The sequence below is a fragment of the Neopelma chrysocephalum genome, unplaced genomic scaffold (genome assembly GCF_003984885.1).
Source record: "Neopelma chrysocephalum unplaced genomic scaffold, ASM398488v2 Primary Assembly neopelma1_44, whole genome shotgun sequence".
NCBI lineage: Eukaryota > Metazoa > Chordata > Aves > Passeriformes > Pipridae > Neopelma > Neopelma chrysocephalum.
Window position 1 is genome coordinate 7,452,915 of NW_020897703.1, and position 19,667 is coordinate 7,472,581.

At 40.0% G+C, this 19,667-nt stretch overlaps 1 long non-coding RNA gene across 1 annotated transcript in view; it reads right to left on the minus strand.

The window, feature by feature from the left end:
- Positions 1-15,874, minus strand: part of LOC113965218 — a 147,096-nt gene extending 131,222 nt beyond the window's left edge. Inside the window, exons 1-3 of the long non-coding RNA XR_003533476.1 lie at positions 15,727-15,874; positions 4,684-4,971; positions 3,053-3,126 (exon numbers count right to left, since the gene is read on the minus strand). This is a non-coding gene — a long non-coding RNA (uncharacterized LOC113965218). The remainder of the gene's footprint in view (positions 1-3,052; positions 3,127-4,683; positions 4,972-15,726) is intronic.
- Positions 15,875-19,667: the final 3,793 nt, after the last annotated feature.

The window sequence follows — 19,667 nt, forward strand, 5'->3', positions numbered from 1 at the left end:
TGATGATTCAGATTGCTAACACCGCTTGGGTTTATGTTTTCAAGAGTTTATAAAAGCACTTCACTAGGCAGCTTCATCATGGTTTCTGATGACAAAGCAGTTTATCATTATCAGAGGCCAAAATTCAGATGTTCCTGTTCTATTCAGCTTCAATCCAGATGAACGTAAACACAAAACAATCCAAAGACTGCTTTTGTTTTTACATAGGTAGCATTCCAGCTCCAGACAGCCTTGAAAAACTGCAGAGCAGGATTCAGTCAACATTCTCCTCATCGAGACTGAATCCCTTCTGCTCATTCAGACACTCCTGCTAAGGTCTGCACAGCAAGCTCCCTTGTCCCGAACAACAGGAAAGATCACGGCACTGCTGCGGAGGGGTTGTCGATACTGGATGTTAATGAGCAGCAAAGCTGCCTCAGCATTTGCCAACTGTAAACCATGTGCTCCTTTCCCTTGCAGAGAGTCTCAAAGGAAGAGGCAGCTAGTTTGTAGTCTGCTCAGGTATTTCTGCTATGCACCTCAGCCAGCCAATGTGAATCATCTTCTGACAGACAAGTACTGCAATCTCCAAAAAACTAAGTTGCAGGCTACTTTATGGGAAAGGAGTAGGTCTTGTTTCTGGTAAGAGTCATCACACACACAAAACAATGGTCAAGAGTGAGAAATGCAAACAAGAACAACAGATATACCTTGTGCCTCCAAGAAATTTTGGTGTTAGGAATAAGTGGGAAGCATGTTAGGATTCAATGACATGTAGCACAGCCAGTGATCACTGGTGCAGTAATGCAGTCAATGCAGTTTGGTTTTGGGAAGCTCTAAGGGGGAGATAACAGCAGAAACATGTATCTGCATCATTTGACATGTGGGCCAGATGAGCTCAGCAAAGCCCACTTTGGCTATGACAGCCACACAAACTGCAGTCCGGCCTGCATGGAGCATTCTGGACCCACTCAGGACACAGGGATGGCACAAGTCAGAAACTCCCCAGCCCTTCAAGCTCTCCGCAGTCTCTCAATGCCCTTTGCAAAAGCCAGGACATGTTCAAACTGCTGCTGCAGAGGTGAAGCAGCCCTGCCATACAGGACAACAATCAATTCCTAGTCAATCTATAAGACAACAATAGAAAAAAAGGTAAAAAATACTCTCCCCATTTCTTTCCTTTCCTGATATTTTGCACTATCCTGTCACTGTACTGACATATTCTCTGTGTTGCCTCTTTTTATTGGTAAAAGGATTTGCTCTGAGTTTTAAGAGACAAGCCAGAGCAGTTCACATAGCGAAGCCAGTAGCCAGCAAAGAAACATTTTCTCTAACTGTACTTTTTTCAGACTCGATCAGGTACTTGATCTGGTACATGAACATCAACTGTGACTTTCATTTTTCTTGTATCATTTGCAGTGGCAAAGGTCTCAAAGGTCAAATTATGCCTCCAGATACACACACAGTTCATATTCCGCCCACAAATGATACAGGGAAAAACTCAGTGGGGATAGGGGAAATGGTGCAATGTAACAAGCTGTTCTTTGTTATTTTCTTGGGCAGTGTGCAAGGCTGGAAGCCAGAAAGGCTATTTTAACTAGGTTTCTTACAAGATCTTTTACCAATTTGCTGTGAAAAACAAAATTCTACACTCAGTGATAGTCAAGGTTTTCAAAACTCATATGTGATTTCTGGACATTCCCCTATGTTACCTGGGTATAGATACATGCAAACGATCAGCTTTGCTTATTTTTTCTTATTTTATACATAAAGGAAACACTTCTGCCCCTGCAGCCTGAACTTGAGCTTTCTGCCTCTCAGTCAATCTTGCTCTAGAGGCCTGACTCCACACAGAGAACAACTGGGGTCAAAGTGAGTGAATATTGGTTTCCTTGGGTTCTGCCCAAGACCACTTAACCTTCATCTGCAAACAGGTACATCCTCACAAGTAATTACTCTCCTACAGCCTCTTGTGGTGGGTTCCAGGAGCAAAGAACAACTGTACATCTTCAATATTCGACAGGAAGGCCTTCTATGAGCTACAAACCAGTTCATTACAGGGCATGTTTCTGAATACAATGAAGCATCCTTTAAAGCCTTTGAAGGAACTCAAAGTGAGAGCAGAGATGCTCTTCTCACTCTAAGCATGAGAAGGCCCCTCATTTCATTTCTGTTGCATAGAAGTAGCCAGGTGCATGAAAGGAAACACTGACAGCCCCCTTGACCAAATCTGTCAGCACACGAGCAGCCTCCTCTAGGCTGCACAGGATGAGAACATATGCTGCAATTGTATTTGGGGGAAAGAACTCGTTCAGATCAAAATACAAACATTTTTGTTGCTAAATGTTATGTTACAAGTTAAAACTTTATGTTACAAGTTAAAGCTTTATTAATGTAGCTTAAAAACAGCAAGAAAAAAAACCCTAAAAAAGCTCCTAGCAATACTTATTTAGCGGAACACCCGTAAAAAACATTTATTTTAGGAAGAGGCTATGTAAGGTTTCAAACAACTCTCTTAAGTGAACAGGAAAAAAATTCTAGCACAGTGTTAAAAGTGTCCCCTTTGGTAAGAAATATCACATGGATGACACTTTAAAAACACATGAATGCAAACTGCATTAGCCACTTCTTCTAAAAATAAGGTTTCAAGGACAGTTATTTGCCGAAGTAATATCTCTGCCAGCATTTAAACCATTTTGAACCACTATTAAAGCTGAAGATGTCTGACCTTGGGTAAAATTATTAAGCATGAATGTTACTTTGCAGACAGGATTAGTGCTGCAGGATGTGGATTGAGTCTATCAAAAAAAGAGTGACATCTTTTTCAGGTGTCTGGAAACAGAAGTCCAGATCCTACAACCACTCAAATATTTTTAAACCACAGCAATAAACAATAACAGGGTGTACCTTGTTAAACTACTGGGATGTAATCCCAAATAGAAAACTGCTCTAGAGTTTAGTGGGAACTGGGTGAGAACCTTAATGTTCTGAAAGGCAAGAATAAAAAGCAAAAGATTTTAAATCATCACTTGTTAACAAACACCTTTAAAAATCGCATTAAACTGTAACTTACGCATTTTCAAGTCTTATGTGCCCATGAGTAGTAAGAGTGTGGCTGGGTAAAGCATCCTTCCAGGAGAAGCAAACCTGGCAAAAACCAAGACCAAAGAGAGAGGAAAACAATATTAGTGGATTTTTTCCAGATCTCACTTAAAAACATCACCGAACTATGTAAATAGAGATTTCTTAAAGGCTTATAAATTTATTAAATTTGAGGGTCTTTTCACAGGTACAGCATGAGGTAAACTAATAATAAAAATATTGACCCTTATTCATCAAAAGACATCAGTTATCTACTCCACAGCAGGAATGCATTTCAGCTTCACAAGAAAGTATTCTAAATTTTTCTCTGTGTTTACTGTTGGAGACAACACAAGCCACAAAACCCAAGGTTCCACTACTTTTCAGTTACAAGAATTATTCCTATAAGTTCTATAAGAGCCAAAACAACCCTCCAGGTATATTAAGCTTTCAAGAATCCAGAATTTAAAAAACAAAATAATTTACATAATTTTGGAATGTTTTTAATTTGTTAACTTATGTTCGAAAATGTTAAGTCAGATTTCAGATCTTTCCCCCAAACTATATTAGGTATATCAATAAATAACAAATATGGAAATCAGCATTCCCATAATAATTTAAAATCAAGAACTTTAAGATGAATATCTAATGAGGTAAAATGTGATAATATGCAAGTAACTGACTGGAATACTCTAAGAGTTGTGTACAGTGCACATATTTTCTTCATTATCAGATTTTTCCAGAAAAAAGTCTTTGTTCTGAGACACAAAACTAATGCTTATTATACTGTTTTTCAATTAAGCCATATCTTAAAATCCAGTAATTATTGAAAAATGGACAGTCTCCAGTGTGGGTACCCTTGAACTCTACAATCAACAATTGACATTGATTATATTTTTTCTTTCCAGAAATGTTTGTTCCCAGGCTCCAAATCTCCAAATTTAGCATGCTGGTCAAATTGTCTCACTCGTTCAATCCTTTTGAGCACAAATATAAAAACCCCACAAATATTTTCACCAGAAGTTAAACATTCCAAGCTAAAGTACATAAGGTAGCATTTAAATACTTATTTTCTCATCAGACTATTTATTTCTTAAATCTAAGTGATGATGATTATTTTTGGAGAGCAAGGAAAGGCTGGAAATGGTTTTCCTTCCAGCAGCTATCACTAACTCAACACATGTCTTTCATTTCAAGTTACCATAGGCACTGCAACTAAAGACCATAGAAAAACCTCCAAGCTCCACTTTGAGATGGTTCACCAGAACACAGATTTCTCTAATCTTAACTCCCAGGGCAAAATCCTGGTCCCAGTGAACTGAATGGTAAAACTGCCACTAGTGCAGCAAGGTGAGGAGTTCTCTCAAATGGTCCTCGGGAGACCTTTTGAAGCCTCTGCACCAGCTGCTCTTTGAAATGCACTTTTCTTTAGCAACATTTGCCCCAGCCCATTCATCTCTTTGTGGGACTGAAATGATTTAACTGTCTCTGACGAATTAGTCCTCTTAGCTACCCATTTGTTAACAATCCCTTTGCATTATTCCCTTCAGACGACACTGATGGCCTTATTAGAGTCTAGCACCCAAACACCACAGGAGGACACTGCACATCTGTGACACACACTTGGCATTCAGAGCTCTTCGTTCATCAGAGCCGATTTCCCCGCCAACAACGCTTATGTGGTCTCCTCTTTCACCTGTGCTTCAGAGGAGAGTCCAACTGATGTGGGTTCTCTGTGCCCAGATATCACCGTACTTTTCCCAGCCCCCTGAGGTGAGACATTGCTGCCTTCACCGTTTGCCTTCCTGTATGTTTGCCCAGGGATCTCGGCCACATAGTGCCACGGGCAGTTCAATGCTTTCCATACTTCGCTGCAAGAAGCCACTCAGTTCCTGCAGGATTCAAAGACACCTGAAAAAGAAAGAACATATCCATTAGTGAAAAGCTCCTTAAAAATTAAAGCCTCCCTGCAATGGTCCCAACACCAAAGCATCTTGAATGCCATACCTTACAAGTTAAGGAGAGTGCACAAATAGTACTTTCTGCCTTCAGACACCTACGTCTGTCAACTCTACAGGAGGATGCCCATCCCCGAGACAATGATTTTATGTTTGTAATGATGTCCTTATGTTCTAGTAATTATAGAGAGGAGAAGGTAGAAAGGAATCTGACTTTTATATCAAACTGCATCAAAACCAGTGATGTCAACTATTAATATTCATGTCAATATTTCAATTGAGGGGGAAAAATCATAACAGATTTGTCACAGAATAACAGACTAAGCTAGAGGCAACAGCTTAAAATGACTGGCTTGCAGGTTAGTCATGGTCTGAACATAGATTTTCTTCCAAGTAGGAATAAGAAAGCTTTTCCAATTCTATTTACAGTTTTTAAGTATTCAGAAACAGACTCTACTAAAGAACAGTGGAGGGGTTTTTTTTTCCATTCTAACCAAGAGATTCACAAGGGATTTATGAAGGCTTTTTTAAAAACAAGTAAGAGTCATCAGGTCACAGATACCAAGTTGCCCTCTTACTGCAAAAATGTTAACGCTACTGGTCTACAAGAATATCAAGAATTTCCTCATTGTATCACACATAAGGCAAAGTCTTTATATTTATAGTTACAGGATAATCAGCTACAGAGCCCTCCAGTATTTTAGAGCAAAAGCACATGAAATTTTTAGCAGCCATTCTCTGGAGGGAAATTTCAAGGTGACTGGAACAGTACTTTATATGGATAAAAAAATGCTTATAATTAGAACAGACTTCTTAAATGATCATTTTGCATTTCTTATTCATATTAGCAGATCGCAGAAAAGGTACAGATACTTGAAAAGACAAAAATTATAATTGATGTTATTTTAATTCTGTATTATAAAGAAAGAACCTACATCATTCTGTTTGGAACTAAAAAGCTACACTACTTCCTCCTTGAAAGTCTGGGCAGCTATGGAGAGCTATTCACTATTAAGTAGGTAAAACCACACGCAGAGTTCACAAGTTATTCCTGACTTTCACGGCAGCACTTGAAGATTATCACACAAGATGAAGCAAATGAGTTTATGCAAGAACTTGAGAAGTGAAGAAGACTTAGACAAAAGGGGTAAGGACAAGCTCTCATCCATGGACTGCCACATAAAAATTGTGAGTTTTGAGTCATTCCTACAGGAGTTTGTGACTGTGACCTTGCTCTTGGTGCAGCCAGGGTTTTAGCTGTGGTGTCCACCTGCCTAAGTACCCTCGGACAGCTGGAGCTGCTTTCCTTCAGCTGATAACCAAAGCTCTTCCTTCAGTCTCCCCAAACAGAACCAGAAGATGCAACCTACCCCCAGCACTGCCTGCATGCACAGGAGAGAGGGGCAGACCCTCCACAGAGTTCCAAGATATGATTATTATTTCACCAGTGTGAAGTTAGCTGGACCCTGGCCAGTCTCAGCCTTGGTCTACCACACATCCACCACACAATTGTCTCTGCCACTGCTTCATTAAAGAGTGTGAGACCGATGTGGGGCCTGGCCTGTCTTTGGATATTATTTGCATAGGAGTGTGTTTGTGTACCTGGACCTGGCACTGTTTATGCTGTCCCCCTACTAGAAGGGAGAAACCAAATGAATTTCTGTTTCTGGGATTGTTAGTCTAGCCAGTCTAGCTTGCTTGCTTGTTCTATTTGTGATTTTGTTTTGTTTTAAAACAATAATGCTATTAAAACTCACTCTATAAGCAGAGATATAGAGAAAACTGTATAGACCCTGATCAAGATGTTCTCAATTTCATTGCAGCAGGCTTTGAATTACCTTTTGAAACTGGAGCCAATCTTCACAGATATTCACATGAAATCTCTTTAACTGAAGAAATGAGTAGTAAGGTACAAACCATATCTTCTTACAAAATCCAGTATGAAGTAGCACACGAAACATTTATAGGAAAACACAAGCAAAAACTGCATTAAGTGGGTAGGTAATTAGCAGACCTGGAAAAGGGCTTGCGTGCCTAAAAGCTTATCTATTGTCTCTCTTCCCAGTTATATTGGTCAGTGTAATAAGAGAACCTGCTTTTCCCTACAAATCTTCCCTTGCAGAAACTGGGACTTATCTTTTTCTAGAATGTGCTGGTCATTCCCCCCCCAGATACCCCTTTGTAGTTTGTGCAGATCATCCAGATTAAGCCCTACCCTATCACATTGAGGAGAAAATGAAATTTTCAGTGAACTTGCAATAGTAGGCAGTCCTGAAGACATGGGATACAATGACCACTGACTCTCATCCACTGAACCAGGTTTTTCCTAATAAAATTTGTGTGCCAGCAACTAACTAGATTAAACAGAGAGAGGAAAAACAGAGTGGGCAGAAAAACAGATGTTATGGTAGATGTTTGAACAGGAATGCTTACGTTGGAAAGTGTGCATGATCTTACACAAGGGTTAGAAGATGGAAACTAGTCTAATTTACTATGGAGGATAAAAAAGGGGACAGAACATCAATACTGTCTGTTTAGGCTACTTCCCTTCCTTGCCTTGAGCTTGCTTTACACACCTGCAATTAGAAGAAAAAAATATATATATAATGAAGCTTTTGAAATCAAGTATATGCCTCAGTTTTACTGCAAACTTTCTGATGCATCACCCATTATCATCAGAAGTGTAGGACAGAATTCTCAGGCAGTGAAGAAAATCTTTTTGCTTTCATTGTTTTGCTGTGTCTGCCCCTGCAGCCTCACTTAGTCTCTCTAATTACTGCATTATTTAGTAATAGTGGGAAGATTATTCCTATCAGTCACTGTTCAGTCTAGGTCCTTAATAAGGTGTTACTGGCAAGGCTGCAAAACCTGAGAGTATGAGCTGAGGTATCAGGATCCAGTTGTCTCAATACATTCCTTGTGTAAAGAGTTGGCAATAAAACACCTCAAACTTAGGAGCAATGCTTGAACAAGAAAACGGTTTTCAGAAAAGTACTCAAAAAATAGTTTCCCCACGCAGTTCCACCCGATTATCATTACTCTGAACTTCAATTATCATTACTCTGAACTGCAGAACTTTCGAACAAAGAAACAAATACTTGAGTGATGGCAGAAGGGGGGGGCTTATTTATTTATTTATGCATTTATTTTTTATTACAGGAAGTTCCTAGAATGCAGGCCAGTCATTTCAGTCTACCAAAAAAAACTCGTGAGTAAATAGCTGCTGTAAGATTTTTCAGGATTTATGAAAGCAACTGTCCTCTACAAGAGTTAGGTTAGAAGGAAGAGGAGACCATTCACAGTGCAGCAGCAGGAAAACATGACTGGGGTCACTGGCACTCTAACCTAATACACAAGTCTGTTACTTGGCAATCAACAATCGGTGACTGCAGTCATAATCGCTGTCCTGGACCTGCATATTGCGCAAAGTTGTCCATAAAATTACTCATGTGCATAAGTAGTCCCACATGGTTCAGTGGGTCTCATTACGTAAGTGTTAGCAGGGGTCTGAGGTCAAGATACTGCATTCCTCAGACCAGACAGATTCCCACTGAAGTGATTAGGAGCGCTTCATTTGCCAAACAGAAAGAATTCCACAGGTATTTGTTTGAAGTGTGATACAAATTTACTTTGGCCATAGTTCCACCTTTCTTTAATGTTTGCAGGAAAAAGTTATTTGAATGCACAAGTATTTACTGACCAAAGCAAATTTCAGACCCATATTTACAAGTATTTGCACCAGAAGTTTTTGTACACAGCTACCACCAAACACGTTATCTGACCAAACTATAAAAAACCCTCAAATTTCTACCTCTCACACTCAGATTTACTGATTTACGAGAGCATGTGAGATTTTTGTTAATTTTTAGACGTACAAAGAAATCGTTGCCCATTTGCAACTGAAAGGTAGACTACACTCATTGCCAGGTAAATCATTTCGTTTGATCCCTGAGCAAGCGCTGCAACAGTGAAACGTGGTAAATTAAGCAGACATGTTGCTAAATCAGCAGCACGGGATTGAACCCTTAGTGCTATTCACTACAAATGGATCTGCTGGATTACGGGTCATTAGTTCAATCACTTTTACCAAGTACAACCAAATTGGAATGTTATTAAACATTTATCTTCAGGGGCAGATTTACTGTGAAGATAAGGAGATTGTAGAGACTCTCCATTAGCACTGCCTATTCCAGCATGCATTCCTGTCATAAGCACCTTTCATTCATAAAAATATCTCTGGAACCCAAAGCATCCCACAGATGTCTGCCTTTACATGCTGGTGACCGCACCCTGGCACCCTCCAGACGCTGACCAGTTAATTCCAATACACATTTTTTGATAACCTCTTGCTGCTTTCCTACTCCACGCTGTCGAGACAGCAGAAGCAAACCCTTTTCAAAAAATACAAACTAAAAGCTGGATTTCCCAATATTCAGTCAGTCCTAAGGACACCGAGTCACTGAGCTTGCCCCTAGCAGCGGCCCACACAGTATTTTTTGAAAAACAGAAAAACAATTATTTAGAAATGTAATTTCTATCTCCTAAGGGTTTACTTTAACTCTTACCCCGGGCCTCCGCATCTGACTCCTGTCTCCTTCCGCCCCTCACACTGGCTAGAGCAGGAAGGCAGGGCCTGTCTGTGAGCCCCTCGGATGAGTTAGGAAAAAAACTAGACAAAGAAATTCTCACAGATCTTTTGCAAGTCCTAATCGCAGGCCTTGAACAGGCACCCCAAACAATCTGGAACACAATAGCACCGACAAAAGTGGCAGAAAGATCTCCCTTTACAAGAATGGTTTGTCAGAGAAAAAACATTAGGAGAGAAATGGGAACGATTTACCACGTTGGCTGTAGAGGGGAATGGCTCTTACTAACTGAAGCTGAAATCATCAGGGACTTGCTAAGAAAAAGGGTAGACACACAAAAGCCGTTTCCTTTCCCTCTGAGGTCAATTTGGGTCCTTAGAAATTTTTACCTGAGCCCATTATGTGCCATTGAAACGTAAGGAATTAACTAAGTAGGAGGAGAGGGCAGTTTTCACCCTGGTCTATTGTTTCAGCTCCTGCAGACACTAACATTTGCTATAGTTTACACTCCTCCACACTTGTGGTTGCCCCACAAAAAATCAAAACAGTAATTTTCATTTAGAGGTCAAATTCCAGAAGAAAATAATCACACCAGGAAGCATGGGTTGGGAGGTTTTTGTTGCAGGTTCTGAACAAGAAGGTTGCAGTCAAAGGCAGAGTGTAGTTAGCTACCTTTGCCTTACCCTAATTTTGATGGCTTCCTCGTTTCCTTGAAAGAAGGCTTTATTCTGATTTTTAAAGCTGGCTTTCACTCTATGAAAGAAGGAGGAAGCTTATTATAATCTCAAATTCTTTGCATTGCTGATAGGTAAGAACTGGAAAGCTGGGCAATAAATAGAAATTCAGCCTCTTTTAGTTACAATTAAAATTACAGGTCTCATTCAACCATAACTGATACATGAATTACAACATCAATAATTACTTTTATTACAAAATAATTGTGACAATCAAGCCAAACCAAGCACCCGTGACCACACATCTAGGTCTCCAAAGAGCCAAACTGGGCCCTGATTCTTGAGGAAGGACCAAGAACCTGAAAAAAGCCTTGTCTCCCAAGAGTGAGTCTCAGACCTTATCAGAACTCTTTAAATGGATCAAGACTCAAGCAAGCTATATTATTATTTCATTCCAAAAGACCAGTTTTTAAATAGTCACAAAAATACACAGCCTGCACCTTAGTCAACCTTTTGATACGAAGGATAGCTAACAGAGAAAGACCAAAACAAAACTCAAATTACCCAGAATCAACTCTTGAAATTCCCCAAAAGGCAGCATATTTCACTGCTGAAAAGTGCATTTTTGTGGAAGGGTGTTGGTTCTGTTATCAACTGCCATGCCCTTGCTAGCTCTTAAAAGTAGAACAAATGTTAGGAAAAGTTTTATGACTGAATGGGGAAAGGCAGGAGACAGACTATTAAAAAAAGGCATGGGAAGGAGTTAGCACAGAGCCAAAACAATCTTGCAGCTGCATTACATTATCCCAGTGGGAAGTTGCCAGGCTGGCAGCAAAGTTAAACTCTACGCTCATGAAAGGGAAGCACTGATACCACCAGCTACAACTTGCATTAAATGAGCTTCCCACACCTCAGTGCCAATCCAGCTCAGTCCTGATCTGCATGCTGTTCCAGCCCTGGGCCTGCTTTACACGTAGGCTGCCAGTCAATCTGAACAAGTTCTACATCCAAACTGGTAGTGACGTACAATAAGGCTTCCTTCAAACTATCACGATCAACAGTGAGGATTGTTACAGGTAAGCAACAGCAGACAGGTACTTCTCTGCAATCTGTAAACTTCTTCCCACCCCAACACAATCTGAACATAACACTTAAAACCTATATCTCAAATGAGCTTCCCTTTTCATGCTGATTATTTTATAATACCACAGATATACACAGTACTTTTTAAGATACAAAATAAAGCCATTTTCTTCTCAGGCTGGGAGAGTTTACTGTGTCCCAAGAAAACAACTTTGGAAAGGGAATTTATAGAAATAACTGTGGTAAGCAAAAACATCTTGGAGAAGTTTCATACAGTAAAGCAGATCAAGAAGCAGTACCATGGATAAATATCAAAAGGACAGCCTGTGCTTAGGGTAAGATATGGCAGAAAGCCTAAAACTTTTTTCATGTCCTTGTCAGCATGACAGAGGCTCAGGGTGCCAGCTGAATGCTTTCTTTCACCTGCAAGTATATTCCCATGGTCACCTGCCAGACCTTTCAACATTGTCCAAAACCTACTGCTTCCAGAGACTGACAGAATGTGTGGAGCCCTTCCCTGCTGATGTAAAAGTGAAGCCATGACACACACAGTAATGTGGAACCACAGAAACAGAACCAACCTTCTTCTAGTTCTTTGCTCTTTCACAGGGACACAGGCTATGGAGTTGGTGCTCAGTTGCACAGCTCCTCCAGGTTACACAAACTCTCAGGGAGGAACAGATGTTCGAATAATAGAAATTTCTGTGCCATTTAATTCAAAGCACTTTATAAACATTAACAAAAACAAACCCTGGGCTATAAAAACAAGTTATAGATGGGATCACCTCACTAGCGAAATGCAGCTGCCTTTGTCCCACAGAATTGCAGCTAATGGTTCATGGTGACATTATACCACCATCCAAAGGCAGGAAAAGAACAGGCTATGAGGCCACATTCAGGAGTCAATTTTTAATATTTGCTTTTATGAGAACTACTTCTATTAATTCAGATATTAAGTGCAATTCATTGCACATCACAGCTCTGAAATTCTTTTGGTCATCTTCACAGAAAACTCCCCAGTCTTTGGAAAGAGAGAGTCAGAAGAAAAGAGAACCTCAGTACTCTAAGAAATAAAGGCACAGTATACTTCGTTTTTGACTGCACCATTTATATGAACGAGAGGAACGAAAAAGAAGTCTTAAGTTCCCTTCCTGCACAGTGGATCTTCCCACAATCGCATAACTGCCATGGAGCTGCAGAGTTACATCTGCCACCACAACAATATCACAATGCAAAGAACAATACAAAACCCGGTTTATGTAGTCTAAACACATGGTTAATATTCCTATGGGGAAACAAAGTCCAAAGAAATTAATACATCTTTAAAATTCCTTGCACTGACCCACAGTTGAGAGCTGCTCTTGGTGTCTCTAATCTTTGAACAGGCTGGTAAATCGGCCAGAGTTAACACATCAGTGCTGGTGAATGAGTTAATCAGTTCTTTGTTTATAGTTTCACACTGTCTCCAAACTCAAGTAGTCATTGCATCACTCTGGCTTACATTAAATTTTTCCCCCACTCTTTAAAATATAAAAACAGGGCTTTTTTATTATTAGATTATTCCAGAGCAGAGTTTCATGGAAGTGAATCAATTCTGTAAATGTAGAAGACATGGAGTCTTTCAGCTGTAGTGAGGAGATACAGAGACACTTCACTGGGGTTTTCTGTAATATATTGGATCTACTGCCCTTTAAGGTGCAAATGCAAATACATTTCTTCATCTTCACTCTCTCTTCCAACAGAAAATCCCCACAAAGATGCAGAATTACCTAGGCAAGTGATTTAAAGATTTTTCCAAAGAACCACTAGGGAATATTTATTTGCAGACAGTAAGTTCCCAATTGTTTTGTTTTCATCTTTCCATCAACGGCTTTACCATTTACAATAGAAACGAGTATCTTCTTTTGCCAGGTTTCATGTGGATGCACAGATTCCTTCTCAAAAGCAACCAGCCACAATACAGTAGTGCTAGGGGGAGAATATTTTGGAAAAATAACATCTGTATTTGCAGAACTCTATAAATGAAGATATCATTCATCTGATACACTGTAGGTCAACTCTTCCTTTTTTTAGTGTTCACTTTTCAGCAACTGAAATCACAAGGCACGAAGTCAACAGATATTTAAGCTATTTAAATAGCACCAAGGATAGAGGTCATGCCTCTGATGTGATTTATCTTCACAAGAACCCACCCAAATCTTGGAAACCCCGGCCTTGGAGATAGGAAATTCTGGAGGTTGTATAGATAAGAGATTGGTGTATTCAAACTACAGATAGCTTTTTCCAGAGTGTATTTAAATAGCCTAGAGCAAGGTCTTAGGTAAAAACAAACAAACAAACAAAAAAACCTCCCAGCAATGTGATATACTCAGGAAAATGCCCATGAAGTTGTAGAGAATTGCTGTCTCCTGCCCTGGTTGAGAGGCTGGTGTTTTCCCTAGTCTTTCACACCAAAGGCAATCGGCACTCAGGTCTTCCAGTAAATGCTACCTCATGGCAGCTGCAAACTAGCCCAGGAAAAAAAGGTTAAAAAAATTAAGTAATAATAGTAATAATAATAACAATCTTCCAGCAATCTTCCAGCAAAGCAGCCAACTGGATCACTTCGTCAAAGGTCAGTCAAATGTGAGAACTGATGCTAGTGAGGAAAGGGAGAAGGTAAAGCTTAGGGCTTCCCATAAATGTCTCAGAAAACCACTTCCTAGAGAAGTAGCAGAAATAGGCAACTCCAGCACCATCACTGCACAGACACATGCAAACATGACAGCAAATAACTTGGTAAATAATTTTTGAAAGCAGTGAAATCAGACAAACCTAGAGAGGAAAGACAGTATCTCCCAGAACTTCTGTGCTCGTTACTGTACACATTCGAAAAAAATTCTCACACGACTTTAAAAACTTTTAACCAGTCCTGTGAGTTCTGCCACAAAAAGTCTCATTTTTGTCTCAAATTTAGTCTATGAAACAGAACTCCAGCTTGTGTAACAGACAGCAATAGCACAATTAAAAAAATCCACCTGAGGCCAGCTCTGTTCAGCAACCAGAGGAAAGGAAGAGAACTAATTAAAACCATGTTCCCTAAAAGCAGAAGTGGTTAGCTGCACATACCAAATAGAACACAGTATCTGTCACAGGCAACTGACCTCAAAACAGAGGAGGGAGCAGGGGAGGTGAATGTAGTTACAACAAATCACACATTCTGAAGAAAAAAGTGATTTAAGAGCTACTACGATCACCAGGATTTGTGCTTGGGTGAAAAGAATAGCAGATGTGGAGCTAATGTAGATACTAAGGGCACGTTCATGCAATCCTGGCACAGATAAACCTGATGATATAATTGGGAGTTTTCCCTATTTTCTTTGAGATCAGTGTCTCAGTAATTTATTAAGTTCTCTTAACCAGTCAGTCCAGATAGGAAGGATTTCAGATTAATTAACCACAGGCTTAAACCTGCAAAGGGGCATTTTGCATCTCAGAGACCACCTTGCACCTTGCAGGAGGGAGCCAAAGGTATCTTCTGAGAACAAACATGGGGGTCATTACTGTTCAATTCTGAAATTTTCCCTGCATTGCTCAAATCTCTGTAGACTGCAGCAGCTATCATTTTTGCTTCTATGGCAGTCAGAAAGCTCTTGAATCATTAACATGGGAATATCAGCATTTCTATTACTCCCAGACATTTCTTTCTTCACTTTCCAATGTTTTCTCTGTGTTATCTGTCATTACCTTGTTTTCTCATTTTCCTTTTCATTAATGATTATTATTCAAGAGAGGAAATGTAGCACAGTCTGAGAATTCATTCAGCATGAATGGGGAGAGACATATGGTCTAGCAACTTAAGCAGAGGATCAGGAGCCAGACTGCTTGCAAGACCTAGCCTGATAGTCTCCCCCTTGGTCTTTGGGCAAGTCATTTAAGGTCAAATGCTTTTTCCTTCCCACAGCCAAAAGTTCAGTAGAAGGTCAATTCCTTTGGACTGCAGAAGGGGTTACCCCACTAACATTGATGCTTCAACATGTAGCTACACTGTCCTTGCATGAGGAGCAGAAACTTCCTTTAGGCTTATCCTCACCACAGTTACAACACAGGAGATCATAAACTCAAATATTTTGTGATCACGTCAATGCATAGCACGGCTATAAAACACCACAGGCAGGGAAATGCTGTGTACACTACATCAGCTGGTCAAGGAAAAATTTGACTTGGATGAGAGCCTTCTCCCAGCATGATTGAAATAAAGAACATGTTTTTTTTCTGATCTGCTCTAGCTGCAAACTTGTGTGTTTGCAAACATCACACAAACCAGTCCCCAGCAATAACTGGTGCTGACTGGTTCACCACAGTCATCCCATGAAGACAACTCACTGTGGTTTGACATCCAAGTCACATTTCTTCTCCTTCAGTCTCACGGCATTGGGAGTGAGGAGGAACTCCCACAGAAAGGGGCTCTGCAGTGAACAGCATGTGTGGACTCCAGGTGCAGCTCCCCATGGAGGATCCCAGCCTTCCCATCAGATTGCTAAATCTTCTCTGCATACACATGTATGACAAACAAAGCAGCAATGCTTCTTTCAGCCTGTTTTAGTTCTCCATATGGATAAATTTCACTTGCTTAACAATAGAGTTGGGAAAACACAATAATTCACTTTAGCATTGTGTTTGTGTTTCTTTTTACCACACAAAAGAGCAGAACCTGACAAAGTAGATCCTTCTCAGGAAATGAGCTGGTTAAAAGTAAGCTGTGTGAAATTTAGCCTAATTCATATGGCACTTTTTGTTAGATGCACAGACCTGTAGCTTATTTCTCCTTTGTTTTTCCTCTAGGGAACAGGAGCACTGTTGCTGAATTCACAGAGAGACTCAAAGTCAGGATTGTGTCCCTCTGGGAGCTTCAGATTAATGCAGGATAAACAGATTAAGTCGGACTTTGGTTCTCTGCTGCATTCCTCTGACATACCATGGATACCTGAGGCAGAGCAACAAGGTAACATCAATTCTGTGAAAGGTGCAAGATTCACAATCAGTTCCTAATGTTTATATGCAAGCTGGTACATTTTCAGAGCAATAAGGGTGAAGGAATTTACTTTGTAAGGTGAATAGATCAAGTATGGATTAGACCGAATTAGCAAGACTTTTGCCCCTATTCCCCCCCAACCCCATGCAAACAGATATTATCTTGAGAGTTATTGCTGCATTTTTCTTTACAGGTTAAGAAAAAAACCAAACAACATCCAATCTTTCAAAGCTTCAACAGCAGTCAGGTTTCTTTGTCCAAATTCTAATTACAAGAATTATGAGCAAACTGAGGGCTGTCCAGGTGCCTTATACCTTCAGTTCATGGTCTCAAAACATGGCAAACATCATCACTACCACCAAAAAAACAAACAAAAACCACAGAGTAGTACCTGTATGCCCACCCTCCCTCGCTTATTCGTTTTCCATGTTCTCAATTTAACGTCGCCTCTTCAGTATACACCAAAAGCATTTGTTTGAGTGCATTTGAGCTTAAGACTAACCGAGTAAAAAAAGTAAAGTAAACATCAAGTAAAGCTCAATTCAATTCACTAGAAAGCCATACAAACCTTTCAGCCACACTGAAGTATTTTAATAAGTGTCAGTTGCAAAATATTAATGAAAATAAAGAGTTATACTGGAACCCTCTGATCTAAACTGCTGCATACTCAAGGCTGTATTGAGAACTGAAATACAAGGACTTCTGAAAACATGCTATTTTCCTCCCTTCTGAAAAAGTAAGCAGAATCACACTTGTTGTCTTCATGGACAAAGGCAGAATCCTACTAAACATCACCCTTAGCACTAATTGAGAGGAGGAAGTTTGGGTACAAGTTTAGAGGACATTGGCTATTTGACATTCACTCACCACACAGGCACTAAGCAGAATGTGATTTATTTTACTTTCAAAGCTGAATGAACTGCCACAGAGAAAGGCACCATTACTCTGTGCTAAAAATATCCAAACACAGGGGGAGTACAGAGGAGCTGGTGCACTGTAAATTCATATTCCAACATATTGCACACTAACTTTCCTGTACAGACAAGCCCTTAGACTAATAGGCACCTGGGAGTCTTCAAGTCTGAGTGCCCAATAAATAAAAAGGCTATTTTATTTTTTTTTTTTACTGGTGCTCTGGAACCAAGCTCTGATGTCCCTACTCAGACAATGCTTCCATTGAAATCAAGTCTTGGTCTATTATTAAATACTATTTCTTTTACAGCTAGCTGCAAGCTTTCCAGGTTAGAGGATAGGGATTTCATATCAAGCCAAATCACTAATCCCAGTCCAAAGGAGATTGTGCAGGCATTTATTTTGATTTTATATAGGTATCTAGATACTGCTTGATTCAACAGACTGGTGAGTACTGAAGTAACTCCCCTCATATCCACCAATTTCCAACTCAGATAAACTCAAAACTGAACCAAACCAAACCTTCAAAGTTAACCTCCTCTTAGAAACTGTTTCAGACTTAGATTAAATCAAACTGGTTTAGACTCAGATTTGTTTGAGACAAAGTCAAGGACCATGTTTGAAGACCATTAACACAGCTTTCAGCTCTAGTTTCCCAAGCTTTAAGAGCTTAGTGAACCCTCAAGAGCAGAAAATGGTGTGTGTTTGAAGGCTGCACAGCACTGAGCTCACATAGCTCTGAGCCACAAGTTGCTTTGAGCTGCTCCCCCCAAGCACAGCAATCTCCCACACTGACAGAGGAGCCTGAGTAGAGCCCACTGCGCTCAGTGAAACACTGCGAGACGTGGAGTTAACTCACTGCCAAGCTCACAACCTGCTTTAGCAACTTCTCTGCCACAGCAAACGGTCCTGTTTCAGGGAACCTGGCTGCCCATAGCTGGGCACTACAAGGAATTATTTGGAATTCTGTGGAGCTGCAGGGAAGTGACTGCAGAGGTGAGGCTTCGGCTAACAAAGCAGACCTGGCCAGCATTTGCTTGTTAGATCTAAATGCAAGAAGCTTCTCAGATTCTGACACGTGAACTCTGGGAGGTACCCAGCCAGCACGTGAAGGAAACAATCACCTACAACAATGCTATTTTAGCTTCCTTCTTGCTACACTTTCTGCTTTTTTAGAACGATGGGTCAATGACAAATACTTTCCTTCTAGGCGGTTCACTCATTTATAGTGGTGTTCATGGTAAGCTTGACAGCTTTATCTTTCCTCAGCTACTTACAGCTGTGACTCCACTACTTTGAAGTCAACTTGGATTTGGTTGGATGAAGTGCAGACATCAGTGACTCTGGTTTAGTGTGTCACCTGCATTTGTTATCTTCCAGTAGACAATTTAATCAATTATAGTTTTTTTGTCTAGGCACCAGAACAAGACAAAATCTCTGATCAGCATTTCACAGGGTTGTTTCTTCACTGCTAGCAGGCCATTTAACATCTGATAGACCATATAAAAAGGTCTTCCCAGGGGCTTAGAGTGTTTGGGTTGTTCTTTTTATAGTGCAGAAGGTCATTAATGAGCAAGAGAAAGCACCATGGAAATAGCTAGACAAGTCTTGTTGAGTTAATAAGAAACTGTCATTCTGCTTCAGTACTTTCTCATTAAGCCTCGCAATGTTCACGTCTAAGGAGACTGATGGTACAAATCTATTTTAATGCTCAATTTAATTCCTCAAGACTTGAATCAAAGCAAGTTTACCCCTCCCTTTTTTTTTCCCATGATTTTATCAGTTCAGCAATTTCTGAGAAAAAGACACATTATTATTTTTAGAGATGCAGCTCAAAAGCTGAAATTCAGATTTCTTTTTATAATGGGGTAGTTGTTCCTTGACTTTTGCGAACAGAAGACCAGTCACCCCAAAGCAAGTTTCGTCCTCTAACTCTTATAAAACAGTCTATAAAGGTAGTCACCATACTATCATACTTTGAATGTTTTCAAGGACTAGGGTCTTACAACAGCTTTGTTGCCATGTTTAAGTGTCACACAGAAATTAATTCCCCATTGCTTAAATAGGATCAACGCACAGATACCACCAATAACTGAGCATGAAGGGTCTGTCATGCAATGATATCAATGAAAGCCACTTCTTCCTAAGAATTACATTACAAGAAAAGCTTTATTAACTCTTTAGCTACTCTCCTGTGCCCCACTTAATTTTGGTGCTCAGACTAGAATCCTAATTTAGTTCACGTGCCTTTGCTGTTACCAAGTATCTTTCTGCAGAGGATCAATTACCTGTTTTTCAGAGCTTTTGTTGCCAGATCCATTTTCTCTTCAGCAGCTTTTACTGCTGTGATTACTATCCCAAGCAACCAACTTACCAGAAG